The sequence below is a fragment of the Equus caballus genome, chromosome 8, assembly GCF_041296265.1.
Source record: "Equus caballus isolate H_3958 breed thoroughbred chromosome 8, TB-T2T, whole genome shotgun sequence".
Classification (NCBI taxonomy): Eukaryota; Metazoa; Chordata; class Mammalia; order Perissodactyla; family Equidae; genus Equus; species Equus caballus.
Genome location: NC_091691.1, coordinates 65,756,797 through 65,771,665, shown reverse-complemented (window position 1 = coordinate 65,771,665; position 14,869 = coordinate 65,756,797). Strand labels below are relative to the sequence as shown.

Below are 14,869 nucleotides of genomic sequence, written 5' to 3'. Positions count from 1 at the left end.
TGATTAAATCCGTCCCAACTTCTTTAGGTCCTCCCATCCCCTCTCTTGAGGTTCTGAATTTCCTCTAAATTCCCTGGCATGTATGAGAAAAATATTATGTGTGTGTGTGTGTGTATGTGTGTATCTATGCATATACATACACACATATCCACGTATATCCACATATGTGCAGGTGAATATGTTCTACACATATTTCCAGATATACATATATATACACAGCCTCGCAAATAGTTACTGACCTTGGGAAAGAAGCAGTTGGCTGGAAACTGGGCAAGCATTCAACCAAATTCATGTCACGGATCTGTCTTCCTTCTTTTCCTCTAGCAGGGGAGGAGTGGGCTGGGCTGCTAGATTTTTGCTCTCTTGTTTGCTAGGCTTCTGTATACATATTGTATCTGGGCTCGATCCCTCAGAGATCAGTTTAATTATGAATTCATATCCCACAGTCCCAAATTCTTCCCTTGGATCTCGCCATCCTGCAATCCAGAAGTCTAAGGGAACCCAAATCGAGACCCTTCTCCCAACAACTAAATCTTCACCACAGGCCTCCCAGTGGTTTCTTACTCTGAATGGAAGAGTCAATTTCTTTTTTACGTATCATGATCATGACTAATTCTCATACTGGTCTCTCCCCTCCCTCCCGCCATCCCCCAGAGCTCCCACCCTACCCCCTGAGGCAGGTTCCTTTTGGTGTTTGGATGCATTTTGTGGTTCCTCTCTTGGCTTAATCAGCCCTGATTTTCTTCATTTTAGGGCAGGATGCTGAACGGGCTACATTAAAAAACAAACCTCTCTCTATATATATTTATAAATGAGAACTGTTGGATGACATCTTTGACATATCAGCCAATATCAATCAAGCTGAAGACTCCAGACACTTTCTGTGACTGTAACATTTCTTCAAGGAAAGTATAGCGTCTATGGAGTTCAGAGGGCATGTGTTTGGGGGAAAATATAAATATGACATAAAGAAGAAGAAGATGAAGAAAAATGAGGAAAAAAACACAAAAAAGGCAACTTTACAACAAAATAACTTGAGACCAGATGGGGAGGCTGAAGGGCTGGGACCTGGGAAGAGACGCTGCTCACCGATCCCGGGGCTTTTCCAGCCCGCGGGCGCCTGAGGCAGGCTGGGGCAAGCGGTGTGGTGGGGCCTGGTCCCCAGGGGGCGGCTGGGAGGCTGCCACTGAGCATCTCTATCTGTCATTCCTTTAGCTATTTAGGGACCAAAGGACCAAACTTTTTATTGCAGATGTGTAGCTCTATGTCAAATAGAGGGGGAATGGAGTCGACCCTCCTTCCTGCCTCATGGCTGTTCTTGAAACAGCTTAGAGCGATTCTATGAAAAATGTAATTAAAAAATAAAAAAAAAAAACACAAAATAACAAAAACAAAAAAAAGGAAAAATAATGCTTCAATGCTTTTAAAACAGCAAGATAATAGTTCTTTGATACTTTGAGAGGCGCTTTGATTACCCTCATTCAAGTCTATGACACTTTCCTATGGTTTTCTGTATTATATGTCTGATGGAGCTGTTAAGATGAACAAATTGGTGGATATTTGGGGAAAGCAACAAAAATATTAAAACTAACTGTGAAGTGTGAGAAAACAAGGAGGGGAAAAAAGGGACTTACAAGGCAAGATAATTGTTGTGAAAGGTCTGTAAATGCTTCTAACTCTTCCCCCTCTTAAAATCATAATAGTTGTACAGAATTTTAAAAAGGAGAAGTTTAAAATACCTATATAATAGAAGAAAAATTAGAGGAAAGCAAAAAATAAAAAAAATAAAAAAGGAAAAAAAAAACCTATAGAAGTTAGCGTTACTGCTAAAATCCCAGATGTTGTAGGACTGTACTTTTGTAGAGTTTAGACTGAGCATCAATCCCTTCTCCCTGCGAGTGCTGTCGGACGCCGTTGACCCCGAGGGCCAGGCCGGACTCGCCCACACCTGGGCCTCCTGGCTCCGCACCACCGGTGGAGGCCGCGCCGTCGGCAGGAAGGCCCGCCGCCGCCGCCCTCGCCTCGCTTCGCTCGGGAGCTGCGCGCGCTCGCCCGCTCTCCGCAAGCCCTCGACACCTTCCGCTTCACTCGCCTTCCATGCTTGCTCCAGAGACTTTCCGGGCAAGGGAGACCTGGGAACTTTCATCTTCAAACGACTAAACAACACACACACACACAAAAACCTTAAACAAGAGAGAGAAAAATAAACAATCTTTGAAGAATTTCTGAAACTGTTTACAAGGAATTTTGAAAAACAGGGATGTTTAAATGATGCCGGCTCTGTTTTTCTGTAAATAAATTTGCATATTTTGTAGGACTTTTAATTGTAATGATAGAGAAAAAACAAGGAAAACTATTTAATGAAAGCACGATATTTATCTTTGGTAAATGACTTTAGAGCAGTTAAAAAAGACATTGCTTAAAAAAACTCAGAATCAGAAAAAAACACTGAATTATTTAAGAACACATATATTTTAAAGTATAACATATTTATTATAATTTATTTGCACCGTTGGGAAGACTTGCTTTGGCATTCTGCCTTGATACCCTCCTCTCATAGTCCAGGTCATCGGGAGGCCAGGGGGCTCTCGGACCTACCATTTTTTTTCCTTTTTTGCTTTAGGAGAACAACTATCTGGTTCCTCTCAGGCCTTCTGCCTTTCCTTTCTTTCTGTCTATTTTGTTGGTTAATTATTATTTTTAAAATTTTCTTTTTCTTTCTCTTGGCTCCTCCTTTTAGGATGTCCAGATGTTGTAAAAAAAAAAAAAAAAAACAGCTGCAGTTCAGTAAAACTGCTCTTTTCACACTCAACTCCCTAAAACTCCTTGTAACCTTCTGTAACTATTGGATGACGCTTTCTCCAGCTTAGCCCTAAATAAAGCACAGTTTAAAAAAAAGACTCATCTTCGTTGGTCTGTGCTTCTCGGAATCCGGCCAGCAGTGCCTTGCGGGCCCAAGGCTGGTACATTGGAAGTAGCATTGGTCCTTCCCTCCATGGAATCTGTGTGCTACCTGGGCCCTCGTAAGTTTGGAGCCTAAGCAGCATGGAGCACTTTTTGGGAGGTGATGGGAGCAATAAAAGGAGGTCCTCTTCCGCACGAAGAAAAGTCTCTCTCAACTGGTGTGTGTCTCTGAGTCTCCGTTGCAAACCCGTTCTTTTGGTTCCTGGGCACGGATGGCCAGAGTGCCCAAACCCAAGAGAAAGTCCCCCTTTCCTCCTTGACAGGAGGAAACTGAGGCCACCTGACCCAAGTTGGGGTGGGGGTGAAGTGCTGTGAGGAGTCGGGGAGGGAGGCAGTGGAGGCAGGGACCACAGTAAAGCAAGAACGATGAGGACGCAGCCCAGAAGTCGCCACCGAGCATTTTGTGCTTGGTCCTGCACCTTCCACTGCACGGACAGTTTGCACGGATGGAGGAAACGGAGGATTCTGGATCATGCCCTCAGAGTCAGGGTGCTGGTGGGGCTGGGGGGGGGAGTGTAGAGGGAGGAGCTTCCTGGAGTGCTGCATCTGTCTGTGGTGACAGAGAGAGAGAAAAAGAGAGAGATGCATGCCAGAGGAGGTTTGAGGAGGCAGGTATTGTGTGTGTGTGTCTGTGTTGGGGGGGGGGGTTCCAAAGGAGGAAGAACAGGAAGGGGGACTTGGGGGAGGTGAGGTGGAGAGGAGGGATCAGGTCTTCCTGAGGTGAGATGCACACCAGCCATGAGCCTTCATCGGGCCTTGTCCCGGGACAGACCTTTCTCTCCGTGCTCTCTCATTCTCCCGGCCACACACACGCACCAGGCCCAGCCTTCAGCCCGGCAGCCTGGTCTCGGAAAGGGCAGACTCTCACCAAGGGCCTCCATCTCCCTCCATGTGAGGGGGCAGGGAAGCTTCATGGTTTCAGCTGCCTGGTCAGGGAGAAGACAAGAGTCCTGGGAGGCAAGGGTCTTTGTCTCTGCCCTCCCGTGGGAGAGGGGAGTGGCTTCAGCCCTCGTCTGTCTTCTCTGAAGCGGGAGTGGTAGAAAGCAGAGTTCCGAACCCCAGCTACAGAGCAATGCCTGGCCCCCGTGCTCCCTCATCTCCCACCTCTCTTCCCAGGGCTCATACCAGCCTCTGAAGTGTTAGTCTGGGAAGAAAAAGCCTTCATACCCCAGGAAATGGGGCAGGCCTTCAAGCCTTGACTTAAATGTGGAGCTGGGTGCAAGATGAGACTTTTACTGGCCCCTAACTAACCCACAGTTCCCCTGCCCACCAGGCCGCAATGTCCAGGTGGCAGCCTGCTCCGCCCATTCTGGGGAGCTTGTGGGGAGCTGGACTTCTTGGAAGAATTCACTGCAAGGGGCTGGATGTCACACTGGGTGTTTTGCTACCCTGAGAGGAATGGAAAGGGATTGTCTAAGGAATTCTCTGGGTCTTGAGCCTCAGACTATTCAAAACTGTTGTTTCTGTTGGACGTTTGTAGTCAAAAGCCAGTGAGTCTGCCAGAGGATGACAACCTCAACAACACTTGCTCCTGTCACTCTCTCAGACCCCAGGGAGCCTCAGTGGCTTCCCCAGACCTCTCCTGTTCCTTTGTCTCTGCTTCTCCTCTGTCCCCCAACCCCCACCCCCCAGAGCTGGGCTGTGAAGCCGGTCAGCCAATTTTGCTTTGCTCTAGGCATGGTTGACTGAGAGGAGAGATGAAAACACAGGACCCAGATATGAATATGCCAGTTCTATAAAACAAACCCTTTATTTAAACCACACACCGAGTGACTAATGTATGCACAGCACATTTAAGAGAGAATACAATTTATTAACCTCTGAGGGGGAAAGTCACAGATTCCTTGAAAAGTATCAGGTCACTTGGCACATGGTTACAGGGGGTTCAGGGACCCGACAGTCATCCATCATCTCCTGGTGAAGAACCCCTGATTTGTGCTGTTATTTAAAAAACCCCAAGATACAATTCTCATTAATTTCTCCTTGTATTCTATGGCTTATATTCCCTGCTAGTATTCTACCTGCAGTGTGCGATTCTTTCATAGCTCCTCTACTTTTAAAAGACATTTTATTATTATAAACTTTTTAATTCAAGCATGATGAAAAGTGCAGATACTTGCATGAAGAACCCCCATGTACACACCACCTAGCTTCAACATAGGTCAACTCAGGAATTATTTTAAAGCAAATCCCAGATATCAAGTCATTTCATTGTTAGATACCTCAGTTTGCCTCATGTTTTCTATGCTGCATTGAGGCCTAAAGGCTGACTCTGGCCAACTGGGGGCCCTTGTGGCCTCTCGCAGCCTTGTCCAAGGGTGGGCCTGGCCCCTGGTGCGGCCCCAGGTCTCCCTCCAGCCCTTGTTCCCACGACACCTTCAAAGGCCTTTCAGCTCTTCATCCACCCATTTGTAATCATATCTTCTCTCTTACTTTTCTCTTTTCTTCTCTCCCTTCTCCCCGCCTTTCTGTGTGATGATAATATGAAAAGAATATGTTTACTGAGACCTTTCATTTAGTAGCTCCTGTCTCCTTTGGGTTTTTATAAAGATCTGACATTTTTCTTGTTCTGAGCTGGATCCCACCCACTCCTTCACACACGGAGCAGCACAGGGAGACACAGACGGACGTACCAGAGCTTCCCACCCACACGAGTGCCTCCAGCTCCTCCATTCACCTTCCAAATCCTGTTGCAGTCGGGCTGGGCTGATCTGCTGCTCCCCCTGGCACGGGTCTGCGGGGCCAGTGTTTGAATTACACTGGAGTTGAACCTCACTGAGCATTCCCAACCTGAGTAAGGTGGATGAGGGACATCTGGGAAGTGAGCTCAGGGGCCTAGCCCCACCCGAGGTGACAGCATCAGACTTGGCTGTGAATGCCATTTGTCTTTCTCCCTAAATGGAATCCACCCCTAAATAAAAATGATCAGCTACCCTTGATGTCCCACCTTTGATGGACTGTTCACTCCTGGCGGTCACATGTTCAGTCGCTGCCTGTGTGAAGGAGGGGGTGAAGGAAGAAAGGAAAGAACAGACTGCAGACAACAGCAGGCGTGTTCCAGAGAGGTAGGTGTTCTAGAAATGCTTTGAAAGTGATAATAGCACATTTGGAATCAGCGTATAGCCAACCCTCCCTTTCCCCTCAGAGGAGTATTTGCAAGGATAAGCTTTATACTTTATAGCTTCCTCTCTCTACTGCCCTCCTTCTCTTTCTCTAAGCTGTCCTCCCTTCTCCCTGCAAATCCTCGCTTGGGTTGCTTGCCCTCCCCTCCCTACCCCCATCCATCTCTGGTCTTCAACACTCTCAGATGCCCTGAGGCCTGGCTAGTGAGGGGGGTGGAAGGCTGGACAGCCAGCACCAGCACCCCAGTCTCACCTCAACTTCTCTTCGCTCATGTGAACCTAACTGCTCATCTCTTCAGGGGACTCTGAGCATCTCCCTCTGTGCTTGTGCCCTTGGTGGAGATCTAACCAGGATTTGTCCAGACCAGGAGGAAGGTGGAGGCTAGTGTAACAGAGCGAAAAAGGTGTGGGCTTTGACGTCTGACTGGGATGCAAACCCCAGTTCTCTCATGTACCTTCTGGCTCACTTTGGAAAAGTTACTTAACCTCTCTGAGCCTCAATTTCCTTATCTCTAAAATGAGGATGATAATCCCCCCTCGCTCCTCCTTCCCCCAAGAGTAGTGAGGAGTAAGTGAGACAGCCATACGCAGCTCCATCCCACCCCAAGGGTTCTGGGAGTTGTGACTTTATGCTACAGATAGAATGAGTGGTTCAGGCTCTGATCCCCTCCTCCTTCCTTTCCTTAGTTCCATTCCATTGACAATTCATGTCCCAAGTGAAGCAAACTTGAACTTGACACCTGACCCCTTTAAGTCATTTTCTTTTAGGTTCAGTCAGCCTGTGACACTCCCAGGGATGTCCTGTCGTGTTGAGGTATGCACACCTCTGTCTCTAGTTGCTGACGCTCTTTTCCGGGGCATCCCCAGGCCTGCACTCATCTCCTGGGAATCCCACGGGTCAGCTATGGGAGCCGACACTCCTCTGCCCCTTCCTTTCTCTTTGCCCTCTCTTTTCCCCAAGAGCATTCCCAACACCACTGTGGCTGCTGTCGTCTGCCGCCATGCTCCTCCTGGTTCATATGGCCACGGGCTGCATTGAATTTGGTCTTTGCATTTAAAAATTATCTATTTTTTGAATAGCTAACATATCCATATATTTAAATTTTTAAAAGTATGAAAAATCATACAATGAAAAGTCTTCTTCCTACTCCTGAAGCCGGCCACCCATTCTTCTCCGCAGAGGCAGCCAGTGTTACCAGTTGTTCTTGGTTACTCTGGTCTTCAGTGTGTAGACGTGGGGTACACTGGTGTGAGGAACCCACTATCTTCCTCATTGTCAATGAGGAGACCCAGAGCCAGGCAGCAATGTCCCCAGGCTCCCGGAGCTGACCTGTGGGATTCCCAGGAGATAAGCGTAGGCCTGGGGATGCTCAGGACCTCACTGGCTGAGTGGAGGAATCAGTTTTTCCAATCACACTTATCAGTTGGGCCCTTCTCTTGGAGGCAGGGGTGTAGCTAGCATTTATGGGGTGCTTGCTCTGTGCTAGACAGTGTATTAAGAGCTGCTTAATTATTATCTCATCTGAGTCTCACAATAATTCTCTGATGTACGTATTATTATCCCTATTTTACAGCTAAAGAAACAGGCTCAAAGATGTTAAGTCCCTTACCTAGATGACCCAGAGTCAGGGGTCAAGCCCAGGTCTGTCTGCAAAGCTGTGCTCTTAGTCTCTACATCCTGTCTCTCTCGGCTGTAAATTGTCTGCACAGTGGCTCCCTTCCAACCCTTCTCTCATGTTGCCCATCTCCCTTCCTTCCTTCCTTCTTCTCACATGTGTTTTCTCAATAATTCCGACTGTACCTTTAAGAAATGGCATTGTCTATATTGACTTAGGTACCAGTCCTTTCCTCCCCTCCTCTGCTGGCTTATTGGGACTGGAACTGGAATTCTTAAAGGTGAGTGAGTGACCAGTTACTAAACATGTTGCTAATGAGTTTATAATTCTCCCTGCCTAGTAGCACTTGCTGGTGGTAGTGACAAAAGGGAGAGCATGGAAAGAGAGAGAGAAAAACCAAAGACCCAGTGAATTTTATTATTAACGAGGAGAAGAAATTAAGTAGAAATAAGTGTAATATTTATTAACGTTTTATGCAGCTACCTGAAGTTCAAAAAACATTTGAGCTGTGTCAGCTCTATTTTCCCCAGTAAGCTGAACTCTAGTGAAAACTATAAGCAAAATTTTAAGATCCATGCCAACTGGTTCTCGATCACTCAGAATAAAGGGAAAATTTTAACCATGTCTGAAGGCCTCGCACTCCACTTATTGAGGTATGAAGATTCCTCTCGTCCCCAGAATCTCCACGTGCATCATCTTTGTCATTTCCCCTCTCTCCCTCCCTCCTCCTGGGACCCAGCATAGGGGCCATGGGCATTGGGGTGGCAGGAAATCCAGTGGACTCAGGTGCTACCAGCCTTGTCTCCCTTCCACTCTCTTCTTGAGGTCCTCTTGGGGTCCAAAGAGGGACTTTAGAAGCAAGGCAACTGAAGGCACAGGCACGGCGTGGACTCCATGGACAGCCGCTGGGAACTAACATGAGGGCCGCCGGGCAGACCCCACACAGCACCCCACAGGCCCCGATCAGGGCCTCGGATCCCATCATTAGGGCTATTTCTTTGGGTTGGACTTGGGCCTCAATTAGTTCTGCATAAAAATTACCTTGGGATGGGGAGTATATTTGTTCCCTGACCTGCTCAACTAATATTTATAGTGCATATACCAAATGCCAGCACTGTGCGAAGGATTAGGGCTGGAGTGGTGAGGACAGCACACTCATAGCCACCTTCCAGGCATAATGCAGCTGTGTTATAGGCTTTATTTCTAGTCCTGGAAATAATTCCGCAAGGTGCTATCACCTTACTTTCCAGATAAACAATAAGAGGCTTGAGGAAGGTAAGTAACTTGCCCCAAATCACACTGCAAGAAAGTAATGGAGCCCAGACTAAAAATCAGCCGCACTCCTTCCCCCATATGAGGATCCCTGAGAACCCAAAGATGAGTGCAAGACAGCGTGGTGGACTGTGCAGGGGTCTGGGGTAGCCCTGAGGAGGGAAGGCAAGTAGCCCAGACTGGGGAGGGGGAGACACTTGGGCCAATTGTTGGAGGGAGAGCAGGAGTTAAACAGACCCCAGGGGTGGGGGGGCCTGGAGGAACAAAGGACCACAGACCTGAAGAACCGGAAGGTGTCTTAGGTAGGCGGGCAGTATGCTGGGGAAGACACAGGGCCTCGTTTAAAAACAATCCACTTACAGATCATCCAGACACTGTCCTGGCCACTTCACCTATGCCATCCCAGTCAACCTTCTCAATACCTCTGGTCTCTGTTTCATGGATGGGCTCAGGGGTATGCTGAAAGTCACATGGTGTGGCAGAGCTGGGGCTTGCACCCAGGTCTCCCCGTGGCAGATTCCATGCTTGTAATCGTTGTATTACTTTGGAAGAGGCTGCCCCTTCAAGGCACACATGTAGCGAAGCTTCTTCAATGACTGTGTTTCCAAGCCCGAAACAAACATGCAGCCTATCCACAGGACAGGAGAGCGGAGACAGGGCTGTCCCTGGAAGGCTCGGACCTCTCTGCCTCTGTTTCCTCCTCTAAAGTGAGCAGGTGTGCTGGGTCTCAAGGATTCGGCTCCACTGCGCCCAGCTCTCTGCTAGGTGCTGGGGAGGGGGGTGAGGAAGAGAGAAGGCAGAGGAGGGACACCACGAATGCCCTCAGCCCAGCTCTTGAGACGAGCGTTGCCTGAGTGAGAGACCTCAGCAGCGTTGTACTCACCACTGACACTTGCTTTGCCCTGCCTGAGTGCTAGGTGACCTAGTGCTAAGTACTTGTGCTGGGCTCCAGGCACCCCCTTTAATTGTGAATGACTGGAGAGCATTTTGTGCCATCAGCACTGAACTCCGTGCCGGGCACATAGTAGGTGCTGAAGGAATAAGAAGGGGTGCAGGGTAGGGGCATGCCCCCCACGGGCCCCTCCTGAAGCAACCTGCCTGCCACAGTCTCAGTGTCAGTCTCAGCAAGGCCCCTCTGCCCGCCTTGCCCCAGCTCTGACCAGGGATCAGAAGAAAGCCTGCTCATTCTGGTCTTCTCACTAACCTGAGAGCTCCAGGCATTTGAGACAGGGTCCCCTTGGGGCCCTCAAAGATGGCCTATGGCCACGGATTCTCATGTCATTCCAGATTTCTGACCACTCATGTTCTCCCTGCCCTTAGTTCAGGGTCCATCTGCTTGAAGGGAGTCTAGCTCAAACTGAGCACCACTTTTCTGACCTCCTAATGCCCTCAGAGAGGGGACCACTTCATTGGGCCCTTGTTCCCACTGTTCTGCGTTGCTCTGTTTGTGGCTCCCTCCACAGTTGAAGGACCTGAGGATAAGAAATGAACTGTCTCCTTTTTCAGTCTCTCTCCTAGCACTGGGCTGGTCAAAGAGGGTAGTGGGAACACAGCAGAAGACTAAGGATTTCAATGGAATGTGCCAAATTATCAATGGATGCTGAAACTAGGGAGTGAAAAAGGTAGATGAGAAATGACATTTACATAGTCTGCGCGTTTCCCTCCCACACCTCCCCCCAGATACTTACAAATGACACAAGGAAAGTTAGTAATTGTTACAATGGAGAAACCGGCACCTTAATCAAGTAAGCAAAGTTACTATCACCTAAAATCAAAGAGATAGCTATCAGGAGCCTCCTGGTATCATGTACTGAGAAGGACACAGCATCACTTACTCTTGCTGAAAATGTATAACCTGAATTTAATTATAAGAAAACATCAGACAAACCCAAATTGTCTGCAAAATATTCTGCAAAATAAATGGTTTGTACTCATCTAAGGAGATATGACAACTAAATGCAACTGTGATCCTGGATTGGATCCTGAGCCAGAATTATTTTTCTTTTGTTAAAAAGGCAATCTGGCAAAATTTAAGTAAGTTCTGTCGATTAGATCATGGCACTGTATTAACATTAATTTCCTGATTTTGATCATTGTACCGTGGTTATGTAAGGGAATGTCCTTGTTTTTAGGAAATACATGCTGAACTGTTTGGGTAAAGGATCATGTCTGCAACTTACCCTCAAATATTCCAGAAAAAAAGTAATAATATGTGTATTTATATATGTGTGAGAAAGAGTGAATGATAAAGCAAATGAGTTAAAATGTTAACACTTGGGGAATATGAGTGAAGGATATACAGGAATTCTTTGTATTATTTCCAAAACTTTTCTGTAAGTCTGACTTCAAAATAAAATGTTTGAAAAAAAAATGTGGCCGGTTTGAACATTAGCCGGGTCAGCCTGGGGAGAGCTGTCAGCCGTTTGGACCGGGCACTGCGGGGACCAGTTCTCCCCTCACCCCCCCCCCCCAAGTCTGCCCCTGGAAACGTGCTGGGAACCTGAAAGGAGAAACCCTCCAATAGGACATGAAAAGTGAGTGTCCTGGGCAGTGCGGTTTGTGCATGCAGCCCACTAAGGAAATGCTGCCTAGCCCGGGCTCCAGAACAGTGAAAGTGACTGTTCCCACACCCACTCCCGAGAGCAGCCTGACTAGCAAAACAGAACAATATTGCCTTTAGTTCTGTAGAGAGAAGGGACAGATATGAAAATACTAGAGGTGGGGACCAGACAGTGGGGCTGGGACGGGGCGAAGGAAGCGGGTGAGCAGCCCACATGCATCCATTATGGAGGCAGGTGGCCATGTGGACCACAGCACAGGAGTGCCCACCCCGGAACAGCTCTTGGCTCTCTGCTCAAGGCTGGGGTCTGGAGAGTCAGGGCACTGAGGCAGACGTGGCCTGAGAAGCCAGGACCCTGCACGGGGGGTGAGGTGATGGCTCTGATACAGTCCTAACTCTGGGAAGAGACAGAGGTAAAATGCATTCTGAAACTGGGGTGAGTGTGGCAGTGGGGTGCTGTGCTGGAGGCTGAGGAGGGAGCTGGGGGCATTGCCCGAGGTGGTGACACATAGCAGGTGAGCAGCAATGGTTGGCTTTGCCTGGCTGTCATGGAATCCCCAGTTCTCCATGCTTCAGAGGGGCCCACTGCCCTTTGCCAGCCTTCAGATAAATTATAAAAGCCCCTGATACGTATGCAGTGCTTTGTAGTTGTTTACCCAGCAGGTGCAAGAACGTCCTTTCATTGGATCCCCACGGAGCCCGAGAGCCAGGCAAGGTAGGTGTGCGTGTGTGTGCTGTCTACATTTGGCAGATAGAGGCACTGCGTTTGCCCTGGTGAAGGGACTCGCACAATGTCACATGGCCAAGGCAGCAGAGCAAAGACTTGAACCTAAGCCTCTGGGTAGACTGTAAACTGTGGCTGAGTAACGGAAGCTATGTGGTCTCTTACCCTTGGACACTGCTGCCCCTCCGGGTTTAAACGGCAGGCCTAGCAGTCAAGGCCGTCCACAAGCTCACTCATCTTGAGGCCTCTGTGTCCACGCCTTTGACACGTTGCTCCTCTGCCCAGAGCACCCTTCCTTCCCTGCCTTTGCCCAGCAAAAGTGTCCCATCTTCTGGGAAAATTCTGACTGAGTCCCCCTCCCAGGGACTGCTGTTCAGGCCTCTGTGACTGCACTAACCTGGCGGCACTCTAGCAGCAGCTCGACATAGTTCGTGTATGCTGCCAGGGGCAGTAAGGGTGCTGTTGGACTTTGCCTAGTACCTTGTGGACAGTCGGAATATGCTTCTGAGTTTACTGAAGACCGGTGATTCCTGAATCCAAACCCCCCCTGTACACAGTGGTATATCTTAGTTGCACGTCCTTCTAGTTGTGGGATGTGGGACGCCACCTCAACGTGGCCTGATGAGCAGTGCCATGTCCGCGCCCAGGATCCGAACCCTGGGCCGCCGCGGCGGAGCGCGAACTTAACCACTCGGCCACGGAGCAGGCCCCCTGAATTTGTCGATTACAGGTTCCTTTGAGAATCTGATGAAAGCTATGCATTCTCTGGTCCAGGTGAGGAGTGAGGCAAGAGACAGGTGATGAGAGATGGCTGTATGCAGGCCAGCTCCCTATGCAGGCTGATGCTTTTGGAAGGGATTTCACATCATGGGGAGAGTTTTCATTTCTGATAGAGCCCCACTCCAACACCTCCCCCTGGACAAAACAGGACAGAGGCCACTGGGCTCCCTGGCCCCATTTCTCTGCTCAAAGGCTCTTCTGAAGCTCATCTGGGAGATTTTGGGGACACACCCTAGCCAGGGCCCCCTGCTGCGCTGCGGTTGCACATGCTGCTCCTCCCACGGGGTAAGAAGCAAGCACAGGGACAGGGAGAAGCTCTGCTTGGGGTCACTGCTCCCAAGTCCCTTCTCAGAGGCATTGCTACTCAACTTTTTTTTTTTTTTTGCAATGCAGTAAATCTCCTTCTATTATTCTCCAAGTTGATATAGTAAGCTGTGTCATTTTGAGAAGAAATACATAATGGTATATTAGAGGAATCATGGATCTCTTCATTCATGCTTAGAAAAAATTTATTACAATGTAAGAAAGTCTGAATAGCATGAATTTATTATAATGATTTAACACTTCTGCACTTGAGTTAAAAATGCCCCTCCATAAATAACTGTCCCTGGAAAACATAGCAAATTTACACAGTTTACCATTTCCCAATGTTATATAAATCCAACAAGCTTAAATCACCTCCAGCTGGGAGGAGAATGCCGAAAACTGGGGCTGGGGAGCTCATTCTCCCTCCACTGGCAGCAACAGGAGGCAGGAGAGTCAGCCTTCCCTTCCTCCAGCTCCCTCACCCCAGCTCCGGACTGGCCCACAGAACTTAAAGGGGCTGATGCATGGGGAAGAGAAGGACAAAGAGGGAAATCATAGCTCATGACTGCAGAACGGGTGAAGGACAGCAGGCCTCAGGCATCCTGGCAGTGGTCAGGCCATGGGCCATTGTCTGTGTGGCACTACCAATGAGGTGCCAGCCAAGGCCGCCTGGCTGTGGACTATAGAGGAGAGGGGCAGGGGGAGTGCCGATGCCCTGTCCAGATTGCAAATGGGGCCTGCTCTTCTAGCCAACCACCTCTTCTACTTTCTCACCAACTCCAACAGTGCTCTTTACTCCTGGGCCTTCTGGTTGCTCCACGTTCCAAGGAGCCCCCTCTCAGAGCCTCCTCTGGCTCCACTGCACACTATGACTAGCCCTACTTTCAAGGACACTTTGAGCTCGTCATTCTGGCTTTCCACTGGGCTAGTTTCTAGGCTAGGACAGTGTTCCAGGCACCAAACTTGTAAGGGAGAGATTATTGTAAGGGAGACCTCCATTTTAACAAATAATTTTATGAATTATTATATCTGAGGCTTAGAGTGTATAAGTAACTTGCATAAATGTATACAGCACCTAAGTGATAAGTCCAGGTTGACTCCAATGTCAGTATAGGTTATATTTGGACACAACATTCTAATAGGGAAGACAAACAGTATGCAAATCAGTACAGCACAGTTGAGGGGGGCTCTAAGAGAAGGCTCTATAAAGTATTGTTGGAGCCAGGAGAAAAATGCCTGGGGAGATCAGGAAACATGGAAGCAGTGACAACTGAGCTGAATGTGGAAAGATGCGCGCAAAAGAGAGGGACCCAGAAAAGAAACACAGGCAGGAAAGAGCAGTGTGTCTCCAGAGACTGCCCATAGTTGTGAGTTGCAAGGGAGCAGAGTGGAGAAGGGAGGGAGATGCAGTGTCAAGGGCATGTGGGGCTCAGATGCTGAGAATCCTGGTACGTCACTCGAAGGGGTGCTCCTTGCTCTGTAAGCATTGTGGAATCCTTTGGATTTTTAAGCAGGAAATCACAAA

General features: G+C 48.6%; 1 protein-coding gene across 50 annotated transcripts in view; it reads left to right on the top strand.

Annotated features, from left to right (window-relative positions):
- CELF4 (CUGBP Elav-like family member 4) overlaps nucleotides 1-2,808 on the top strand; it is a 306,023-nt gene extending 303,215 nt beyond the window's left edge. For 44 of the 50 annotated variants that reach the window (XM_070220994.1, XM_023647697.2, XM_023647683.2 and 41 more), the window contains one exon: nucleotides 754-2,808. The gene's annotated coding sequence lies outside the window, so the exon portion shown is untranslated. The remainder of the gene's footprint in view (nucleotides 1-753) is intronic. The other 6 variants (XR_011421022.1, XR_011421024.1, XR_011421023.1 and 3 more) reach the window with 2 other exon arrangements.
- Nucleotides 2,809-14,869: the final 12,061 nt, after the last annotated feature.